This window comes from Frieseomelitta varia, unplaced genomic scaffold (genome assembly GCF_011392965.1).
Source record: "Frieseomelitta varia isolate USP_RPSP 00005682 unplaced genomic scaffold, Fvar_1.2 scaffold_196, whole genome shotgun sequence".
In the NCBI taxonomy this organism is placed as follows: Eukaryota; Metazoa; Arthropoda; class Insecta; order Hymenoptera; family Apidae; genus Frieseomelitta; species Frieseomelitta varia.
In genome coordinates, this window is record NW_025109705.1 from 9686 (window position 1) to 26834 (window position 17149).

General features: G+C 39.3%; 1 protein-coding gene across 3 annotated transcripts in view; it reads left to right on the forward strand.

The window, feature by feature from the left end:
• The first annotated feature begins 489 nt into the window (after window positions 1–489).
• Window positions 490–17149, forward strand: part of LOC122526826 (girdin-like) — a 113222-nt gene continuing 96562 nt past the window's right edge. For all 3 annotated transcript variants that reach the window (XM_043650387.1, XM_043650388.1, XM_043650389.1), the window contains exon 1: window positions 490–554. The gene's annotated coding sequence lies outside the window, so the exon portion shown is untranslated. The remainder of the gene's footprint in view (window positions 555–17149) is intronic.

The window sequence follows — 17149 nt, forward strand, 5'->3', positions numbered from 1 at the left end:
TTATTAGGATATAGGAAAATAATATTTCAGCAAATAGTAATATTTCACACAATAGTATTTAGAATAATGGTATATATACATATAGTTGCAATACCATTATTCTAAATACTATTCTGTGAAATATTACTATTTGCTGAAATATTATTTTCCTATATTTTAATATATATATATACACACACACACACACACACATACACACGTATGGACGAATCGCGACTACACCGTTTGCATACGTATACACGTATCTCATTTATATGTTACATATACGAATGCACGAATTTCGTTAGTATTTTATTCACACCTTGGACATACGCGCCGCTTTTCTGCTTTTTTGCTCTTCTTTTTGAATAAAAAAAAAAAAAAAAAAAGAATCAAATGTTTTTTCCAATATCCAATGCAAGTATCCTCTAATTTTATATTTAACCAAATTATTTTACAGGAATGAATTTCACCGAAACTAATCTTTCCCAATTAATTTGTTTTCCCAGAGATGGCAGAGAAGATGGTTCGTCCTGTACGACGACGGGGAGCTAACGTACTCGGTGGACGAGCACGTGAGTACCATTGACATCATACTCGTTTAACTCGAAATTCACGATCCGATGCGCTCGTTGCACACATCAATGCCGCTCGATGCGTTATCGAAATCCACTTTGCCACTGACAAATGCGTTTAACGCCGCGATTTCGTTCAGCGAAAGTGATCGTTCTAGCAACGAAACGTTCAACGTGTGCCACTCGAACGCGCCAACGACGCGAAATACACACACCTACACACACACACACATCGAACCTTTAACACACGCGCGCAGTCGCAACTGGAATTGAGCGTTTCATTCCGTTGCTTTACGACGATTTTCATAATGGCTCTTTGTGCTTGAAGAACGTATCATTTCAAAAGATACGTATCATTTCAGAAAAAAAAAAAAAAGAAAAAAGAGGAAACTCTCATTGTGCAGCCGGATCGAGAGTGAAAGTCAGTTGATTTAGGTACTCTCGTGACGATCTTCCCGATATTAAGGATGATTCTTGGAAATTGCATACGGTGATGCCTCATCGTTTCGATCTTATTTTCGTTCATTTTCTGTGCTTCGTTACTGCTATTAATTCAAAGATGCGTGCATCTCAATTATGTTATTAATATTAATATATTCATAATTGAATGTTATCAATATTATCAATTTACGATATTATTTATTTATTGCTGTAATTCCTTGAAAGTATTTCTCTCATTCGCCGTGAAAATTTTCGAAGAGAATGTTTCTATCGAAATTTCTGTCACTAAAGTCCAACGCCATCGATTAAATTCCAAAAGCCAAAAAGGTTGAAAACAGTCGCGAAACTTGCGAAACTCAGTTGAATTCACTTCTCGATAAAGTCGCGATTGAAAATTAAGAAAAAGAAAGTCTCGAAACTGCGAGTCTCGAAGCACTGTCCATTGCAAACTCTGTCGCAAACGAACGATACTCGAGAGCGTGCTATGCCGGACGGTTATCATCGTTGAGGAATCGTGAACTGTCAGGCCTGGAACGTTATGGCAGGCAGTGAATCAAAAGCTGGCCGTTGAAGCGGCTCCCTGGAGGAGTCGTAGTTGTAGTTATAGTTAGCAACCGAGCCACGGCCATCGTCAGCACCATCAATACCATCGACATCGTGGTATTCTTCGACGTGGACGCCGGAACAGACGCGAATATCGCGGCTAGACGTTTCTCTTCTTCTCCGACGTCGGTGGCCGTAAGCTAGAAACTGTCAGAATTGATTTAAATTCGCACTGATGGCTCGAGCAAAGGCCATAAACTGTGTCCTCCGCGCGATTTTCTTTGGCACTGTAAACGTCGTTGTTCGTTTGATGGGTGGTGGTTTCGCGAGGGTTATTTAAAACTGTCGCGATAATCAATAGCTAATCAAAATCGTAATCTTTTGAATCTTGTACGGAAATTAGAGTTCGAGTTCTTTTTTTACATTTTTTTTTTTTTATTAACTTTATGTTTCACGAAGATTACAGAAATATTCTTAATCTATAGTCCGTTGCATCATCATCGATCCAAGCTGATTTTTTTTTTAAATTCTTGGTTTTTAGGGAACAGGCGAGTCTGTTTTTAATTTTAAGTCTCAAAAATTTCTCGTGTACTTATGTAATTGTTTTTTTTGCAATTTTTCTACGAATTAAACATGAAACAGATAAGAGAGAACTTGAATTTTGTACAATTATCACTGGATTGTGGATGAATTATAGAAATTATACGATCGTAATTAAAAAGAAGGAAAGAACCTAGGCTGAAGTTTGCTTTACTTACACCACTTGTGTCGTAGATATTTTACATTATATTTGCATGGGATTTTCGTGGGATTGCATTTGAAATAAAAATCCGTGGATAATTTCCATATCACCAATAATCGAGTTCAAGAAAAAAGAAGAAAGAAAAAAAAAACGAAAAACAGTATTATACCAACAGCTTCCAATCTTCGCCGAGGACCTCATCAACCGACCAAGGTCTCGATCGCAGCATCCCTCGCGTACGTAAGCGAGTCTCAGCTGCCGACGTGAAAAAACAAAATTATCGTCTCTCCTGGTGTACGATCGATCCTCAGTAAGAACTCGTCAACGAAACCGGCATTAAGTATATCCCCCAACGTCGAGCCACCGAGTATTATAATATACATTCAATAACGTGTCGTTGGATGAAGATTGTCACTTTCCTCCGACAATCGTGAAGGATCGAACTCGAGCCGGATGTGCCGTGGACGTGCTCCGCGCCATTAATCGCCGCGCGACACGCGAAAACGAAATTAAAATAATGACATTCGATGGGGGATAGCGATACCGGCGTTAAAGGATTCACGATGGACGCGGCCCGGTCGATTTGCGCTCGCGTCATGGACAACTTGGCCATCTTCGAAGCTAGATTAATGATCCAGTCGCGGGCCTTAAGAGGGCCATTCGTTTCGAGAATAATCTCGGTCGAAAAATGCGAAAAGATAATAAGCTATGTGTGTATGTACGACGGGATATGTCTCTCTCTCTCTCTCACTCTCTGTGTCTTGCTCACCCTTCTTCGACCGGTCGTCGCTCTGGGCGTCCTTGACGTGGAATGTGAAATTGGGCTAACGGGTCGAAATCATGCAGACGGCTGCTGCCGTTTCGTACATTGTTGCCAACAATGGCTGACTGGCTTCTCATGCCATTTTCGTGCATCGGAGGAATGAATTTTCACTTCGATTTCCGTGAAATTTCCGCACTCATTCGTTCAAGGATCTACGAACACGTTTTTTGAACATTGCAGAATTGTAGAAATTGAGCGAATGTTTTGCGAATGTGTGTTGAACACACATTGAAAAAAAAAAAAAATAGAAATGTGACAATTCAAGATGAGTAATTCAGTGGTCAATAATAAGGGCAAAGACTTCAGATCTGACCAAAATATACTGATCTTTCAATTGAATATAATTACATCGTGTAATTTTATAATTTTGTAATTTTAAATTAGTAGACGGATGTTTATACGTTTTTAGTGAGTCTGAGATTCGCGTAGAAATATGTAAAATATTTAGACCAGAGCAGAATAACATCTAGTAGACGAAAATAGTATTAGAATCAAATTTTTTGTACGTACTCATAAAATTACAACGTGTAATATAATTTATGTAATATAACATTGTAAAATAGTATGATATAAATTATTATAAATATAATACAATCCAGATAAACAATATATTTAAGTTGTCTAATGTATTAGTACGGATAAATTGTAAAGAATAACGGAGAATATAATATCGTTTTTGAGATTGTCGTATATTTTGCGAAACTCCATAAAGAGAATTGTAACACAAGCTTTCGTCTCTACACATTTTGTAAAAAAGAATCACTCAAATCTCTCAGAAATAGTTGCAGATCCACAAAAATCACCGTCCACGGAAATTTCTACTGTTTTATTAATTATATCTACTATCAACCCTCCTGTTTATTTCTTCGTCACGTTTGACCCTTTCAGATATTTTTTCCTCACAATTAAATTTACCCGACATACGTAGATCCAAGCAGAGTGGGGGAATTAACAAAACTGACCATACCTAAATAAAAATCTTTACAAAACTAACCACACACACACACACTCTCTCTCTCTCATTCTCAATTTACACACTTACGTAAATACAGAAACCTCTTCTCGTTAAGAGCGTGCGAGCATCGTCGAAAACATTTCCTCCTCGCGGGGCCGAAGGGATCATCATCATCGACGATGGAAAACGTTGCACGAAGGAACGGCCAGCAGCGTCCCGTCGCGAGCATTTATCAAGGTTCTGCGAACGGGACAGGCGTAATCGTTCGATAGGGCTGGCGCGGACCTAATAATCGATAGTTAATTGGAAATGGCATTTCTCAAGGGAACTCCTTCTCGCTACCGGTTCGTAGTGGCCGATTGGCCACCGCCGCCGCCGCCGCGTCTATCTACGCGAAATGGCCACCGGTGGCCAATTATGCAAATCCTCTTACGCTGGAAAAGGACGTCGTCAAAGCGTACGTCGGATTAATCGCTCGAGTTGCAAACGATTAGCCGCGTTTCGCTGGCCGGCGACGCTCGAGTTCTTTCAATTATCGCGGAAAGGATTTTTGCGGCTGATGAAGATCGGGTGAAATTGGATCGGCCGATCCGCCATTAATTACCACGCGGCGCCGTATACACCGCGATAAAACCGCGACACCTCCAATGATTCTTCTTCTTCGTCGTCTTCTTCGTCTTTTTCTTCTTCTTTGTGTGTCCGCTGTTGTTGTGTGTCGTTTCTACTTTTGCTTCTTCTGCTTCTTCTTCTTCTTCTTTTTCTTCTTCTTCTTCTGGTTCTGCTTCCTCTGGTTCGTTCGCTTTCTTTTCGTCGCGGTTGAGGATGGCCTCTGGAGGCGAGGCCCGATCACTCGCCCCGATTACCGGCTCGCGCTCTACGCTCAGCTTGATTTACGCGCGCCTAATTAAATGAATTAGCCACTTGACACCCGGCGTAAATTAACAGCGGATCTTGCCGTTCCTTGCGTTTGTACGTTTTACCATGTTTCGCGGGACGTTTGGATCTTAAATGGAGGTTGAAGTTTAGAAATTGCGAAAAACACGGGATTCGATCGATGGATGTGACGAGTTGTTTTCTGAGAAGGATTATTGGAGGAGGAGTTTGCGAGGAATTTGCATTAGCGGGTGTTTATGATTGATTCTTTGAGAAGCTACATTAATCAGCTCTGAAAAAAACGATAATTTTCTAATGCAGTTCGAACTAAACTCTATAATTCTCAATTTAAAATTGTCTCGCAAATAAAAATTTTCTATCGCAATTATATAAATTATATAATAGTAATTATTAAATAAATTAAAATTTTGTATCATAACTACACAATATCACTAAACTCTTCTCCAATAACTACCGTTATCTTCAATCATTCCAACTTTGTACCCTCGGTTTACAAAAATTTGAAAAAGTCTTATAGTCCTGTAACAATTATCAATATTTCCTTCCTTCATAACTAACACTTTCCGCAAATAATAACTACTACATAATGTCATAAACTCTCCTCCAATAACTATCGTCATATTATGAACATCAAATCTCGTTCCATCTTTTCATGAGACGTCTTACAGTCCTGTAACGATTCTCGATATTCCATTCCTTCGTGAATAAAACTGCAAGTTACTTCTGATTATTGGCACTGTCCTCGATAGAGGTTGGTCAGCAGGGTTTACGGTTACTCGCAATTAAAACTGTAGTCTAATTAATGCTGGAGCACCGTTACGATATTAACGCGACCGATGGAATAATCGAACGGGGTAGAGTAGAACAAAGGCGTCGTTAATGGCCGCGTTTCCACGCGATTATTATTCCTGACGCTGTTACGCGCAACGGTTCATTAACATTTATCGTGTCTCGCCTTGTCCGGACGATGGCTATCGTTTAATCGGGATCAGTCGATCAACTTGGTGTTTAGGAAAATGAGCCAGTTGTACAGGGTGTCTCGTCTGCAATAATATTATCGTCTTGATTTTTTATCCAGTCGCTGTCGTTATGTTACAATTCGATGACAGATCTCGTGATGTGCGTATAAATATTTTTGCGAATGTGAACTCTCGATTTCTTAGATGAAATTAAACTATGCTTTTGAATGCGTCTTGAAAGTGTTACTATTGGTGTACACCATCGGTCAAAAGTCTTCGGGGCAGATAGTCTGCGTTCGTTTCCGGATTAAGGAAATTTAACAGTAATTTTTACGAATATGCTCGAGTGTTAAGAATTGCATTATAAAATGTGCAATTTAAAAATTTACGGTATATACGAAGTACGTGTAACATATTGTATTATTCTTGTCGACGTGGTGTAGAAAGTTAAAATTAAAATACATAGATGAGTTAATACTTTGTAGAGAAATGTCGAGCTACGTCGATTAACATGTGTGTTTAAAAGAACAAAGTTGATTGAATAGTTTACAATAGAATTTCAAAATACAAATAATAAAAATATAATTACATATATAATAGTAATTACATTCTACACATTCTACATAAAAACACTTCCAATTCCCTAGATCATTTCCATAATTAATAATAAAATAATTAATTATCAGAGGAATTAAAGAATACCCTATGTTACTTTTAAAATAATTAATAATAAAATAATTTATCAGAGGATTATAGAGTACTACATGCACACTTTTAATTCAGTTAATTTTAGTACTTTAAATGCTTAAATATCATAGACAGCCGCTGCAATTTCGATACTTACACGTGTATTATCGATACTTACACGATACATAATGCGTGTGTCGCATTGTGCATGCTTAAAAATTTACATTCACCATTATAAATCTTCATCAACACTTCCAACTCCCTAGATCGTTCCCATATGGATCAACTCACTCTGTACGTACGTACGTACATTCCGGAGGTATAAGCGGCCACTTCCTCGTGAGATAAAACGTCGTCAGTTCCCGCACCCTTGGCAATTTCCTCGCGAGGCTCGTTAGACTCGCAGCCGTGCTCCGCCTCGGTTGACACCGAACCCGGCGTTACGTAAGGGAGAGGCTCGCGAGGATTAAGCGTATAAACGCGAGACACGCGAGACGACAGTGAATGCAAATCCGTGCACGTGTATCGGTATTAATATCGGCGCGGTAGCGAGAGGAGAGCGGTTAGGGACAAAAGGAAGGAACGAGACGAGCAAACAGATCGGTCGTGCGATACTCGCTGATTGGAGATTCCCGATGACAGCGTTGTGGGGGATGAAGCGTGGCCCGAGCACCGAGGGGAAATAATAATAAGTTTAGATCGGAACAGGATGGAAGATCCGCGCGTATCGTTTTAATGAAAATGATGATTCGTCATTGTGAGATTTGTGATCAGTGAGATAGGGAGGATTATCTTGGTCGAGGTAAGAGAGAAATTTCTTTTCAGATCGTTAGAATTTTTCTTTCTTTCTTCTTTAGAGAGAGGAGAGAGTTAGACGCGAGAAGAAGGAGCTGCTTTTTCTGAGTTTAATCTCAGATCTGAAAATTTGCCACCGTGAGCTAGAAAGATTCGAGAGTTCAAGTGTTTTATGTTTCTAGAATTCTATGCTGGCCTAAAGTTTTAGAGCTTCAGTTCTAAAATTCTGGAACTCTAGAGCTACAGAATTCTAGAATCTCACAGTTCTAATGTTCTAGCGTCCTAAATTTCGAAAGTTCTATATTTCTACGTGTCTGTAGAATCCTAAAATCTTGTGTTCTCGCAGTCTATATTTCTAAATTTTATTTCTCTGTTTCCAGATTCTATATCCCCATTCTACCATTCTACGTACCCATTCTAATCCATCTATTTACCTCATTTCCTCTCATAAATATTACCCAAACCATTGCAATACCCACAACTCCAAATCTTCCTATTTTACAGTATAAACCTTCGAACCCACGAGTACCTAACATCCCCATAATATCCCCCATTCTTCTACACAGTAAAAAAGACACCAAATCCCCTATAACTCTAAATATCCTCTTGTCAATAACGTGCACAGTACTTATCTGTTCGATGCCACATTTCGATAATCAAGTGAACTTCGAAACCAGTATCATTAAAATTATCTATTACATTAGACGATTAGACAAAACTAGTCTACAATCCAATAAAATAAATCATATCGCGGAATACCGATCAGGTTCAAACTCGATCGTACAACCAGTAAGCGCGAACATTTTTCGGTCTTCCTCCCTTATTTCACGTGCTCGTTGTCGTCGAGTAGAAACTGTCTGTTCGAAGTTGATTCGAAGCGGAGCGTAGATAACAGAAGCTGGTACCGCTACCGTGGAGACGTGGGTTGTTCAACCTGTTCGAGCGGTGATCAGACTCACGCGAGATTCGAGAGACGATGCCTTTTAAACTAGAACCACCGAAGGCAGCTCGCCATTTAATGGTCACTAACGTTTACATTCTTCTATGCTCGATCTTCACTCGCCACTTTGACTCGAGCTTCCTCTCCTTGTTTTTATTTTCTGGACGAAGGTGGTGAACAGTCGACCGAAACACAAAAGCTGGCTTTTTACGGTGGTTTCCAAATTGCATGATTGATTCTGTCGGTTTGACGAAATTCTCAGATGAGAATTGATGCTTTTTTAAGGAATTTTAAAGGGGCCGTGAGATTTTTATTCCTTTGCTTTGCAAATTTTTATGATGTTTGATTTGTCATCGGGATTTGAAGTGAATTGTGTCAGAAACAGAGTCTGACTCTTCCTTGGAACAGCATTTCGTTCGAATTCTGTTTGAAGTGTTATTTTTGGTACATTGGAAGTTCAGGAAATGTTTGGCTAAACCCTGTGAATTTTTGCGTTAGAAACTTTATCCGAATTGTGTTTTATGGATAGTCCTTTTGTCTTTAAAGATCAGAAGAATAACTCTGCGAAGCTTAGAGAATTTTTTTCCTTTTTTTTTTTTTAAATAATTGTTTCTTATACCGCTTCTTTTTAAGCAACTCTGACTGAGTTCCTTTCTTCTTCTTTCATTTCGAAATATTTTATTCCAATGAGATTGACGGAAGACGTATTAACTCTACTTCTGATTTTTTTCCCGATGATTCAACACTTTATTCTACTTCTTCAGCTGCGGACAAAAAAAGACACAGAGTGCACAGTATAAAAACATTCCTTGTACATTTTTCAACAATCATGTAAAAACAATTTCTGCCAGGGAAAATCTCATTGTAAAATGTATAAGAGACTGGGAGACTCGATTACTTTCCCTTTCTAATTTCTACTACAATAGCCCACCTGATCGAATTTCTCTGCAGCGAGGAGAGATTTTCAAAGATGGTAGCCAAGGATTTTCATCATGGGAGAAAATCTTATTGGCTGCGGCGTCGTCGTCGAGAGCGGTAAGGTAGATTGGACGAAAGCTGCGGCCACGGAGCTGGGGCTGAAACTCATTTCAAAAATTCCTGAGGGAGAAGTATGTAATTATCTGGGAATAATGGACACCCTAGGCGGCCCTGGTATCTTTCGTCCAACCGACCGGACCCGTCCGTGGCGCCAGTGAATTTATTGTCCACGTTGACGGCACGGCGACGTATAAATTACGAATTTCTTTTTATCTGTACGGTTTTCTGGCAGGCTCGTCGCTGGTCCTAATTCGAATTCTTTCCCCCTTCCAGTTTCTTTTCCCCCCCTAGTGCCTCGTATCGGTGTTTTCGAAGCTCGAGGAACGATAGTGCTCTAGGTGTTAAAGCATCCTACGATCGAACACACAAAACTGAAGTTTCGTCAGTTTAGCTTTGATTAGAAATACTTTTCATAGCGGTTTGTATATCCGGTATCACTTTATTTTGTTGTATACAACGAGAAAAAAGTTCAGTAACTGAATGATCGACGACCTCTGATAAGTTACGTGACTAATGAGTCAAATAAAATACTCGGAAGAGAACTGAAGTGACAAAGTGCCACGTATAAAATCCACGCAAAAATTCTTCATCGTAAAGAAACGACCAAGGAACTTTTTCAACTCAAAACCAAATGGAAACCACTCTGTTGAAACCATCGACCGAAGGAACAAGAGCAGAAGCAACGAAGCTGGGACGAAACGACGTTCTCGCGAAACGTAGCACCGAAGGGTGGAAACAGCGTTCTCCACCGAAGAGTATAGATCCAAGTGAACGATATCCGCGCGTAAATATGCACGTCGCGGCTGGCAGATACACCACCGTCTACCAGAGATACGTCTGTTTCGTAGCAAAGGTCGAGCCGGGAGATCGATTTGCATGTCACTGATAGAAATCCGCTCGAGTAACGACGTACATATATATATATATATATATATATATATATACATGTATATGCGCGCGCGCGATTTTCAGTGACGGAAGCAGACGGTAGACAGTTGGAGACAAACGATCCGATATCTTCTCTGAGCACAGGCACACACACATACACACACACTCGTACACGTAGAGATGCGAGGAGAGAGAGGCAGGCACCTACGAGCAGCAGACGAATGAGAAAGTCATTCATCGTAACACGATAATTATTATCATCGATGCTCGCGCGGTCACGCTGGCGAGCGAGAGCCGCTGCCAACGACCGCGAGAATAATCGCGACCGTGCTCTCGCGGACAGCACGAGCACGCGGAATCTTCGATGTCGAGGGGATTTGGAATTTTTTTCGTTTCTTGCGAGACAGGGAGATTCCAGTCGTCGAGTCTTTGAGTGTTTGAATTTTTGTGTTTCCGGGTCGTTGAGTCGGTCCGTTTTCTTTTTAGATATCGAAGGGTTTGGAATTCTTTGTTTTATTGCAGGACAGGAAGATTCTAGTCTTCGAGTCTTTGAGTGTTTGAATTTTTGAGTTTTCGGGTCGTTGAGTTGGTCCGTGTTTTTTTTTTTTCTTTTTAGGTATCTAAGGGTTTGGAATTCTTTCTTTTATTGCGAGACAAGAGGAGCGATGGAGAGTTTGGGAGAGATTCTAGTCTTTAAGTCTTTGAGTTTGTGAATTTTTGAGTTTTCGGGTCGTTGAGTCGGTCCGTTTTCTTTTTGGGTATCGAAGGGTTTGGAATTCTTTGTTTTATTGCAGGACAGGGAGATTCTAGTCTTCGAGTCTTTGAGTGTTTGAATTTTTGAGTTTTCGGGTCGTTGAGTTGGTCCGTGTTTTTTTTTTTTTTTTTTTTTTAGGTATCGAAGGGTTTGGAATTCTTTCTTTTATTGCGAGACAAGAGGAGCGATGGAGAGTTTGGGAGAGATTCTAGTCTTTGAGTCTTTGAGTTTGTGAATTTTTGAGTTTTCGGGTCGTTGAGTCGGTCCGTGTTTTCTTTTTAGGTATCGAGGGGTTTGGAATTCTTTCTTTTATTGCAAGACAGGAGGAGAGTTTGGGAGATTCTAGTCTTCGAGTCTTTGAGTTTTTGAATTTTTGAGTTTCCGGGTCGTTGAATCGGCCCGTGTTTTCTTTTTATGTATGAAGGGGTTTGGAATTCTTTCTTTTATTGCGAGACAAGAGAAGCGATCGAGAATTTGGAAGATTCCAGTCTTTGAGTCTTTGAGTTTTTGAATTTTTGAGTTTCCGGGTGTCATTGAGTGTCCGTGTTTTCTTTTTAGATTTCTCGAGTTTCGAAGACTCTTTAAGGAATCATCGAGTCCTCGAGTTCTGCGAATCTTCCGAATTTCAGAATCCTTGAATCTCGGAATCTTCGATTCAGCGGATCTCTTTGAAATATCGTAGATATTTTTTGAAACAATCTGCCAGTCTGAATCTTTCAAAATCTCCGAGTATCTTTGTATCCTCAAGAATTTACGATTTCTAAAATCGAACGTGTGACGACCAGCTCTAAAACAAGGGTACAGACTCTGCTCACGAAACGCACTTCGTTCGATCTTCACCCAGCGACGCTTTGCCAAAAGGATTTTTGTACACTTTAGGCAAAGTGAAAAGGAGATTTTTCGTTTCGCGTTATTTTGCGTTCGACGAGAGGTAACGGAAAACCTGGCGATCCTGGTATGATTCAATGATCCCGCGGGGTCACGTACATTCGTTCATGCGCGACCGGTCATCAATATGGCGGCGAGTAACTGTCGCCGCTGGAACCGGCCCTCTCGAGGCTATCATTACTGATAATTGCGGTCGGCTGACACCTCGTCCCACCCGAGGATCCCTCCTGTCCGTGCTCTACGCGGAGTATATTTCTTGGCATTGGTGCAGTGGCCACGAGTGGACGGGAGCAATACGACAGCAGGATGTTCCCTGCGAGAAAAGGAGGAAGAAAAAAAGCGAAGATCAGAGGTCGACCGGTCCTCTGACCGGTCGTGTCTACGGACAATTCGACAAAAGCCTTCTTCTCGAAAGAGAACCACCACGGATAAAGGATCGTCTCGATCGTCTCCTCTGCAGATTGTTTCCAAGTGATTTTGAGAAAGAGAAGAGCGTAGATGAGCTTTGGAAGGATTTTTCTTTTGTTTCTCTTTAACTTAAAAAGGTACTTGGATTTGTGTTGTCGAAGATAGAACTCGAAACACAAAGGAAATAACTCTCTATCGTTCTAACTCTCTACCAAGTGGTGAATTTTATTCATAATCATTGTGTATAAAATTCGTCATCAGAGATGTTACATGTCGTACGACGATCGTCAACTTCTAAAACTGCAGATCACTCTGACAGTACCAAAGTATTTTTCATTTAACTGGCATTCATTTTTACTAATTTTCACTTGATTAACATTTAAAATTTCTATCTTGACGACAACATTTCCCCCGAAAAGATAAAATTCCGAGTGCAAAGAGAAATAACTCCGCCTGCCCAATTCTCAAAACCACCGATACTCTTTCTAAAAGTCTTTCTTGTACTCGAAAAATGAGAGTTTCTACGATCATCATGAGAGTGAAGGACCTCAGAGTAGGGGAATTCTCTGCAACGAACCCTTTCATTTCATTGACCAAACGAAATCTGGTGTTCTGGCGGATCGTCGGTTTTATCCTGGTGAAAGGGGACTGTTCCCCGGGACAATAAGAGGTTGCTTCCCTCTCCAGAGTTTGGCTCGTCTTCCTTTTGAGAATCAGCCCTCAGCCACTCCGTGGCTTTTATTCGTTCCCTCCTCCTCCTCCTCCTCTTCTTCTTTCTTCTTTTTCTTCTGATCCTTTCTGGTCCAGATGCTACACGAAATCGGTGAAGTGTCTCGCATTGGCGAGAGCTGGCCCCCAAACGCCTCGTCCAAACGAGTTTTAAATTGCATCGGTCAGGCATTTGAATGCGAAAACACGCGAGGATGCAAAACGGTCCCGCACCTAAACGCACCTGATCGCGTCCAGTTCTTCGTTCTAAGTCTTCGACCTCTTATTCCTTTTCTTGTCTTCAAGGTTCCTCTCGACCTGGCCTTCTCCGCGGTTTGACGACGTTGCTCGACGTTTGGGAACGAGTAACAGGTTCTTGATTAGGAGAAAGGTTGTGTGTGGGTTTTAATGTAACTTGTGCACAGTCGCGGTTAGAGGATGCTTGGAATTTTTGTTCGGGGAAGGTTGCTTCTGTTCCGAGGTTGGAAAAGATTTTAGAAATTATGTTTGAGCTTTACGATTCTGGTATTTTGGATTCAGTTGATCTGAAAAGTAACTCAACTTTTAACCAAAAATGTAGGAAATATTTTTAAAATGTTGGTATACTAAGATTCTAATTTTGAAATTTAAAATGAGGTATAGCGCTCGTATAATTTATTTTCTATATTTATTATATATATATATGTATATATAATTTTTTTTCTTCTAAATTTCGATGTGACATATGTGTTGCAAAGAAGTATCCAATCAATTAATCGTATATCACTGTAACTTGACTTTAATTAATGGTCAACTTTGTACATTAATTGTCAAGAATTCGAAGTAATCGATAGATAATACTCTCCAAAATATTCAACAGGTAGCGCAATTCTTCGTCTAAGCTTCATTTTTTAGAATATGTTTTCAAAAATATAAATATCGTCAGCCTAATGATCGTTATTGAGTTGTTGTCTAATGTTAGACATTACTTTCGTTACATTCTTTAATAAATATTGTATTTATTAATTCTGTTTTCTAAAAGTTAATTTAATTCAGTCGAAAATAAAAAAAAAGTCTGGCAAGAAACAGTGATGTGTCAGATCGTTTTCAGTGTCGTTCTGTTTAATTTTGTAAATTCTTCTAACTTCTTAACAAAACTCGTCTTCCCCCGATGAAAATTACCAAATTACTTGTGCAGAATTGACCAACATTTCAAGTGACTGTCATCGAATAAAATCATTTCGCTTCAACTGATCGAAGCAGCACATTCGTAGTCTTTTCAAAACACCCGGACCAAACCACACGCAGCCGGTTTGCATCGAGCAGGAAACTCGTAAAAAATCGGCCAACGAGTTGGCCACCGAGAGTTGGAAGTTGGCTCGATGTTTTACGCAACATCGTAATTCAGTTTAAAGCCGACACGCGCTGCGTACACGGCCACCTGTCGCATAATTTCCGATCTAAGCCCGCGTTCCGCTCGATCTACGAGCGTCTCGATCGTTCGGTTGAACGTTCCCGGAATCGGTTGAGTGAGGAATCGACGAGCGAAAAAGCGGCGACGAATTACGAGTGGAGATGACAACGGTTCAAAACAGTTGTGAATCTCTCAGCCGTGATGAAATATTCCGTGCTCGCGATCACTTTGCTTTTTCGATAGTCCCTCCCATGAACGCGGAGAGTGTTCACCACGTTTGGATTCGATCTCTCATTGTATGCACCACGTAAGCTCGATCTTTTCTATTTCGTTTGCTATACGCGTGGTAAACTGTAAGGGTGTTGTTTATCGAGTAGACATTTATGTTGCGGGATTAACTGTTAATCCTAGGATCACGCGTGCTTAAGATCCTTGGATCGTGAGTTTGCGGCAGGAATTTTGTCACGCCTAGTTTATACTCTTCGAAACATTCCAATTCACCTTCGTTGCATGGGATATTTTAGGCTAGTGTCCGGACGTTTATTAATACAATACGAGATACGATTGACAGGATTGTGTTGGTAGAAATTGGAGATGTATATAAGATTCAAGATATACATGTGTATATCGTAAATATGTGTTTAATAGGAAATTAATGTACGGTGAATAGCTATTTTAAACAAACAACGAATGTTAAATATCATTCTAATTTCTATGATGTGGAGAGATTAATGCTATTTCCTTTATTAATATAATTTGATGTATAATAATAAAATAGTGCATTGTAGTATTTATTAATATACGATAATGTATAATAATAATAAATATAAGAAAAGTCAGAAGTAAATTTTATTAATATACTTTACTGTATAATAATAAAATAGTGCATTATAGTATTTGTTAATATACTATAATGTATAATAATAAAAAATATAAGAAAGTGTCGGAAGAAAGAGTTTCTTTTCATAACAACACCGACAACATCAACTGGCTCGTCATATTCGTCATAATCTTTTCAATCATAGTGGTCCTCCGAAAGGGGCAATTTTTCAAATCATAGCTAGAAATCCTCAGAAAAAAGTGTAATTGAGAATTGAATTTCATTAAATTACATATTAAAAATCATTTAGAAGGAAAGAAAGGTTATCTGGATCATCCTCGCCAAATCAGACACAGTGGTGTACGTGTGTTTGTTCCGAAATATTCCATCCGTCCCGTTTCGATGAATTGTGTATCACGTGGACGATCCGGCCAATCGGACCACGGGCACGGGCATGGAAAAAAAATTCAATTTACCAGCTGTCCAGATTGACGAGGATGAACCGTCGTGTTTCGTGCGAATTCTTTACTCTCTTCCCCCACTTCCACCCCTTTGGTCAGGGACGTTGCAGATCATCCTAGATAAAGGAGGAACCTCTCTGCTTCGGATAATTTCAGGCTGGGACCCACGTTGCGTGAAACGTGCACGTCCTCGGGACGTTGTTCTTCTTCTGATGCTCCTCGTGCACGTCAGATACGCCCAGCACGAAGAATGGCCCCGAATGAATTGAAGAGGACCGCCTCGCGGTCAGAATCCTCTTTGATTCTATCTGGCCGGGCGGGGGCTTTCTGACGAAAGCGATCCTTTCAGTCATCCTTGCACGATGATCCACCACCGCCGTGTGTGAATGTTCGCTTACGCGCGCTGTTTAAGGGATGATCGATGACTGACGAAGGTCAGAGGCAGGGGATTACACGGGTCGTCGAGGTATTCGGATGATTCGTTGAATGGATGTTTCGTTGGGATGGGATGTCATGAATGGGGGTCCCTCTTGCGCGATGGTGAATTGATTTAGCGGGAGTTTCGATGTTACATGTTACTGGATTCTAAAGTAAATTTCAACGTTTAAATGTTTAATTTATTCTGTGTAATATTTAATTATATTTAATTAATTAATATTTAATCTGTTCTATGTAATATTTAATTAATATTCAATTTGTTCTATGATTTCTTTAATTCATGATCTGACAAGCTCAGTTTTTCAAATTTTAGGTGTACGAATTGTTGGAATTTCTTTTCATGACCGTGCAATGTTAACTGCATTCTGCTTTGCTGCAATATAGTGTAAAGAAATTGCAAAGTCAGTGTTTCTTAAAATTGAATGGTAGTAATTAATACATAAAAATTATACAACAAGTGATTACAAATAATATACAAGTAACTAATCAGAAAAGAATTCGATTTCACATTTCAGAAGGGTACTAAAGATAAACATTCTAAAGATATATTATGTCTGTCAGCATTTTGATCTAACCGGGTACAATGACAGGATATCTTGATATATTATAATATGTATACTGATGTCATACAAATAATATATTGATACGTATGATACTCCACAAAGAATACGTTGATGTGTATAATGATGAATGATGTTATACAGGAAACAATTTGAAGATTAATCTGAGTAATATCTTGCTAAATTTTTAACATTATTACGCGCAAGTTTCTATTTTTCTTTGTATATATACATGTAGAAAGTAGTTTTTTTAACAAACATTTAACAATACAACATTTATATAATTATATATAAATAATATAATATATATAATAAATATATAATAACAATTATATACATAATAAATATATAATAATAATTATATATATATAATATTATGTATATAATTATATAAAGTATTCGAACTTTGAAACTATGAAAACATGTAACGTGCATTCGCATGTCACAATATACAATAATT